The following is a 7,075-nucleotide window of genomic DNA, read 5'->3' as shown; positions in this document are numbered from 1 at the left end:
AAAAAAAACATATCATTTATCAACACCGCGAAATTCGCGGGTATTAGCACTAGTATATATATATATATATATATATATATATATATATATAGAGAGAGAGAGAGAGAGAAAGTATAATGTACATTACAGCTTATCGTACAAAACGTACGCGACCAAATTACGCAAGTGCATTTGAAAATCACGCAAGTTGTAAATGGAAACCTAATCACGCATGGGACCAAAATTGTGCATTATTACGCATGAAACCTAATCATGTATGGTAATCACGCATGGCTTTTTTGTTCAATGTATAATCACGCATGTTATAAAGTTAATTACGCCTGTTGTGATGCCGTCGCGTACGTTTTGTATGTTAAGCAGTTTTGTACGTTAACCTTTCCCTATATATATATATATATATATATATATATATACTAGGTTATAACCCCGTGTATTACACGGGTTGAATAAATGAATTTTATATACCAAATAATAAAATATTATTTTTTTAAAAGCCTTCTTTATTGCACGGGTTGAAGAAATGTAATTTTATATATTAAATAATAAAATAAGTTATATCTATAAAAACCATATGTATTGTACGGGCTGAATAAATGTAATATTATATACCAAATAATTAAAAAAATATCTTTAAAACCATTGTATTAGACGGGTTGAATAAATGTAACATTGTTTACCAAATAATAAAAAAAAAATTAAATTTTTTTAAAACCCCCCGTGTATTACATGGGTTGAATAAATATGATTTTATATACCAAATAATAAAAAAAGTATATTTAAAAAAACTAACGGATTTTTTTATATTTAAAGTTGGATAAGACTGAATATTAATCTGAACTAACGGATTTTTTTAATATTTAAAGTAGGATAAGATTGAATATTAATCTTATTTATTTAGTTAATATAAGATTGAAAATCATATGATTGAATAGGTGGGAGGTTGTATTATGATAAATCGGTTAAACGTACTAAATGATAAAGATAATAGTGATTGTTGAACAAATTAATTAATCGAATTTAACAGAAACATTTGTGATGTTAGGCGGATTTTTTTTAATTATTTGAAAGTTAATATCAACTTTGGAATTCGTATGAATTCTTATTAGATTTGATTAAATATTATTGATAATAAAAATTTAAGTAAAGTTCTTTTTGAGTCCATGTGGTTTGTGCATTTTAACCATTTTAATCCAAAAACCAAACTTGTCTTGATTTGAGTTCCTGTGATTTCTAATTTTAACCATTTGAATCCAAAACGTAAACAACATTCAAATTAGAAACATTTGGTTTTTGGATTCAAATGGTTAAAATTAGAGACCACAGGGACTCAAATGGTTAAAATTAGAGAGCACAGGGACTGTTTTGGATTCAAATGGTTAAAATTAGAGACCACAGGGACTCAAATGGTTAAAATTAGAGAGCACAGGGACTCAAATCAAGACAAATTTGGTTTTTGGATTCAAATGGTTAAAATATACAAACCACAGGGACTCAAAAAGGACTTTACTCTAAAAATTTGTATTAGATTAAATTTTAGATTTGATTAAATATTATTAATAATAATAATTTGTATTAATTTAGATTAAATATTATTATTTTTAGTATTATTAATAATTTTAATCAATTAAATGAGAGAATGACAAGTGTCCCAAAATAAGTTTCTTTTTATTATATAAACTAGGTTATCACCCGGGTGGCAACCCGGGTAGGAAAATTTAAATTACATTAATCATACGTGTATCAATAAAAGTAATGCAAATAAAGTGGCATTGCATAAATTAGTAACAAAGTGGATTGTATCATTAGGTATGAAGTTTACATTTACAATTTACTAAAAGTAACATGAGCTCAGTCCAGTTGGTGTAGCACGCCCTACCACATCCAACGTTATAGATGCAAGTCCTCTTTGATTTAACAGACACCTAAAATTCGATATCCTTGAAGTCGCTTAATAAATCATAACAAAGTGACATCCATATACCATTGAGAGTGGGGCAGCCAGAAAGAACTATTTTGAGCGTAATTTCATCCTTCAACATTTCTCCTAACTCCATACTCTACCTTTTGCGGCCCAACCCATACACAATTAGTCTCCCAGTCTACAATGTCATACGATATCATGAGTAGGATGGTTATAGGAGATAGCAAGAGACATGATCGAACTAAAAATTAGTAACTAAGGAACACAAATGACTCCCGATCACTAATCTTCGTCATGTTGTAAGTAGATGCCTTCACGGTTAACTTCTAAATACCCATGTTTCCCTTGATACGTATGAGAATAAAATGACCTTAACATCTCCGTTGACCTACAAAAAGCGGAAAAAATGAGTCATGTTGGGTGAAAAGTTCAATGCACATAAACAACTTTTAGCCAGTATTTAGAGATACAATGTCACCATTTGCAGCCTTCAAAAAGCCTTGACGACCTTTGATCTTGACAGCCATTTTGAGTCATAACCAGGTCGATTTCATTGGGCTCCACACCAGTCTACATAAAAATAGACTTAGTTAACTAAAAAGAAAACATATCAAACAGGTCAAAAGTCGCACAAATAGTATTTAAAATAAATTACTTTTTGAGTCCTTGTGTTTTAGTGGTTTTAACCACTTGAGTGCAAAATCAAAAAGTTTAACGCCCTAAATCCCCAGGACTCAAATGGTTATATAAAAGTGTCTAGGGACTCAGGGCGTTAACATTTTGATTTTGGACTGAAATGGTTAAAACCATTAAAACATAAGTACTAATTTACTCTTGAATCTATATTGTTGAACAAATGTTGGAGATATTTAAACTTTAGCACATACTTGATACCTATTAAAAAGACATGTATATGAGAAATTTCAGCAACCATTCTTTTGTTTTTTTTTTTCAAATTCATGCCAAATAGTCCATGCTAAAAAACCATGTGATCTTATTAGCAATCACTGGCTACGAACCTGTTAGCAAAAATGTACATTAATTCTCTCAAAACTTGAATATTAACTACATAACCTTGTGTTTGCACACATATTTATAAATTAAAGATGGTCTATTTATGCCCAGTTGCTTATAAATGGTTCTTGATTTTAGTCATGTCATGTACGCACACAATGTCCATATTGAATACTTGCGTTCAATAATGGCTACATAAATGTACATTGGTGTATAATCTTTATACAATTCAGGTTGCGTTAGTGGAAATAACACGAGGTCTTACGTGTTTAGACTCCATTCATGGGCTTCATCCAATACGATCACTGAATATTGTTTGAGCGGCCAGAAAGATTTTCAAGAACTCCATGTGTAAGGTACCTGGTGTGGCAGATTTATATAAATCATAAATAGAACCACTATAACTTTATAGGTAATTAGATGTACAAAAATTGGCATAGTGAAAAAAAAAAAGAATTAGTTTACCTAATACAAGTTCTCTTTGTAGTCATGTCCTTGAGTCTTATAAACGAACTCCATCACCCAACGGGATATCGAACTCCTGAGCTAGTGCCAAAATTTACTTCTTATTGTCATAATTATTAAAAAAACATATATAACGATAGAATATTTTGTTATTGCCTGGAACATAGTTGTTAATAGCGGCTATAGCGACCGCTATAGCGTGCTATGTAGCCATGCGACCAAGTGTCGCTATATGGGTCTTAGCGATAAATAGCAAACTTAGCGACGGTTAGTTTTTTTATGTTAATATCAATTAGATATAGCTATAAAATAGCTGGATTTATAGGTTTTTGTTAAATATACATGTAAAATAGCATATATACAAGGGTATTTTGATGTAATATACATATAAAAATTTTCAAAATTAGCGGTCGCTATTCGCTACGTAGCCTATAGGTACCTTGTCGCTATTCGCTATCGACAACGATGGCCTGGAATCTGTTGGTTATTGTGGGTACCTGTTGGAATGTTATTGAATTGCATGTCTGCAAGAATAAGAAAGTCTACAACACAGAGTTTTCCTTTCCATCCTATTCAGCAATCAACTGAAAGGAACTCTACATTTAAAACCAAACATAATGCATAAAAGTATTTGATCCACATCAAGATTATGCAATTTGAACAATAAAGCCAACGGACTAAGTGGGCCTTTTTGTTTGGTTCCCATAAAAAACAATTTAAATAGGCACTTAAGCACATAACCACACATACATAGTCCATAGCACAATGGCAATGCCCATAAATATACCAGAGGTTGCCAAAATGTTGTACAAATCTACTTGCGTAGTCTCGGCAACATTCCAAATCATAGTCTCTAGATCAAAGGAATTAACGTCATTCAAAAGTATTAAATGCTTGTCCTCTCCCCCAGACGTTATAAGTTTTGAACCAACCAATGTTACAGATTGCCCACCTGAAATAAAAAGCAAAATACCAAAACTCAAAACATATCTTTAGCTACTTTTGCCCATCCATCTTTGAAAAAGAAACCATTTGTAGTTTTCCTATGAATTACCTTCCACTCTAAAAATTGAGTTGTAGCAATAGTAATTTTGTGCTTGGGAACGTTGTAAAATTGAAGCCTCGCAAAAATAAAGTGGCAAGAACTGGAAACCAAAAAAAAACACGTTAACTTGACTAAAAAACTTAAAAACCGAATAAAATATTATACAAAATAATTAAACATATGTCGGTAACTATTAATAGAACAAACACATATATGGTATGATACTACTCACTTTTATAGGCATTCTCTATCTGGGGTTGCAACAAAGGGGAAAAAAACAAAATGTAAAATTAGATTTCTGCATAAAAATACATATCAATTACTCAAAGAAACCTCGATAGACAACTGTTCTTTTTGTTTCCGGGTTCCACTTTTTATGCCAGAATCCAATTATTGGAGATAGTTATTCAACCTTCAATCACCTTCACCTGATTCTAAGTCAAACACATGAGATTTCACATTCTAAGTCAAATGATTTAGGAGATTTTGTTCTGTTTTACATTTTACACGACATTCAATTCGTTTGACCCGCTCCAGTCATCCTACCAAATTTCTTCAGAACATTTTTAACCATTTGACCCATTACAGATTCAAGAAAGATGCAGAAAGGCTTACTCAAATCTCATGTTCTTGTTCTTTTGATCACTTTAGTTCATATCATTCCTATTCCTATTACCTTTTTGTAATATGTGTTTCAGAATTCTTAGCATAACTGCAATTAAGTATTATAATTTTACACATTTGAATTAATAAGTAACCATCTAGCAAAATTAACCTGCAATTTACTTTCTAATCTACTCAGGATTTCATAATTAAACACCATAATTTTAAGAATAAAAACAAATAAGTGATAATTTAGCAAAACAAACCTAAAATCAACTATCTAATGAACTAAGAATTTCCTAACTAAACGGTTCTAATGAAGAAACCCACTTGAAAAGCATATAAATCTGAATAATTTTCACAAATTGGCTCCAAAATTTTCAACTAATGCCAAATTCATTTCACGAACATGATGAGAATTGATGTTAAATAGACTGTGTTCATAAGCATGAACAATTTATTCCGAAAAAACATACATACAAATCTCAATAAAATTAGAAACTTATGACTTTCAAACACTAAAGTGAATTTGAAGGAAAGTGATTATCCAATGAGCCCGGAAGCATCACAACCAACAGGTTGACTCGGAGGAACGTATTAGAAAATACCTCAAATAGATTTCTGAGCACACTGTATGTATGTATTTTCCGTCGTACACCGGAACTCCTTTCGGAACCACACCTGCACATCCGTCTTTCGATTTAGCTCGTTCCATCAATCCTTCTCTTCGTATCTCAAAGGATTCAGATGTGAAAACTTGACACGGATATCTTATTTTGAAATGAAATATGAAGATTTGATTTCTGATACTTGAATTGAATCGGGGAAATCATTGAAAAGCAATTCAAAAAGAAGAAAGAATTAGCCTATTAGGGTTTTTGATCGGCGTGAGAAAGGAAAAGAAACAGCATCTTTATATATCTATCCATTTTGTATTTGGTGCGGGTATTATGATACGGATATTCATGAATAAAAAACCCGAAGCATTTTCCCGCCCAAACAGAACTTTAGATGGAATATGAAGCTGCCACGTAGCCCAAATTTTTCTTATTTATTATATATAATAGATTTAGGGTTAGGTTCAAGAGTGAACACCATCCTAGTTTGTGAACCTAGTGAACTAATTCTAGCCATTGATTTACTTTTTAGATAAAAATGATAGGATTGTAATTGTACATATAAACTTAATATGTATTTATTAATATTAATCAACATGGTAACTGATCCCTATTTTTTGTGAATCAATTTATTTATCCATTAATCAATAATTTAAATCCATTATTCAAACAAAAAATGAAGTTCACGATTTCCTTTTTCTTTCAATCTATTGAACAAGCATCATATTTCTTTTACAAAATTTTTACACGTCTAGTCATTTTATAATTTGCTTAACCACTTTTATACCATATATCCAGTTATTAAATTCTACATTTAACAGAAACAATATGATTTCTGTCAATACACATATGTATAATTGGATGATACACAGATGTATAACACGGATTCTAATATATGGTGTTCGAAACAAGCCAAGAGGACATAAGCCAATTATAACTCGTTAGTATATGGTTAATACACCGATGTATAATTTCAGGGGTTCGAATATATATGTGTATACATATTTTACATGTGCCATGTTCCAGCAAATGCTTATTATACATACAAAAAAAATTGACCAAAAGTTACTTATACACATGTGTAATTTTTACACCTCGTCTAAACAATGATTTTTTTAGCAATACACAAGTGCCTAATTAAATGATACACATGTGTATAACGACAGTTTTAATATACGGTGTCTGATGAAAGCCAAGAGGACAACCATAGAATCAATAAAAAAACAAATGAGAGAGAAGATTACATACAAAGACCTAGAAACTTTGTGCGTTATGTGTATAAAAAGAATATACATATGCGTATAAAACAGTTTGGCTGAATAGAAATTGTGTATAAAATATACACAAAAAGAACTAATAAATGGTTTATACACATATGTACTTGTGTTCAATACTCAAAGTACACATATT

At 30.9% G+C, this 7,075-nt stretch overlaps 1 long non-coding RNA gene across 7 annotated transcripts; it reads right to left on the bottom strand.

Annotated features, from left to right (window-relative positions):
* Positions 1-1,776: 1,776 nt before the first annotated feature.
* On the bottom strand, positions 1,777-5,950 carry LOC110872116. 7 transcript variants are annotated; one of them, XR_004864696.1, is made up of 8 exons: positions 5,657-5,950; positions 4,455-4,545; positions 4,151-4,352; positions 3,898-3,996; positions 3,401-3,481; positions 3,201-3,295; positions 2,400-2,491; positions 1,777-2,309 (listed from the first exon to the last, which is right to left on the bottom strand). It is a non-coding gene; the product is annotated as an uncharacterized LOC110872116 (long non-coding RNA). The 7 variants fall into 7 exon arrangements; XR_004864695.1 differs by having other exon boundaries at positions 4,188-4,352; positions 5,657-5,949; XR_002554163.2 differs by having other exon boundaries at positions 3,840-4,352.
* Positions 5,951-7,075: the final 1,125 nt, after the last annotated feature.

The sequence above is a fragment of the Helianthus annuus genome, chromosome 8 (genome assembly GCF_002127325.2).
Source record: "Helianthus annuus cultivar XRQ/B chromosome 8, HanXRQr2.0-SUNRISE, whole genome shotgun sequence".
NCBI classification, from domain to species: domain Eukaryota; kingdom Viridiplantae; phylum Streptophyta; class Magnoliopsida; order Asterales; family Asteraceae; genus Helianthus; species Helianthus annuus.
The sequence above is the reverse complement of the archived record's forward strand: the minus strand, read 5'-3'. Positions and strand labels throughout refer to the sequence as shown.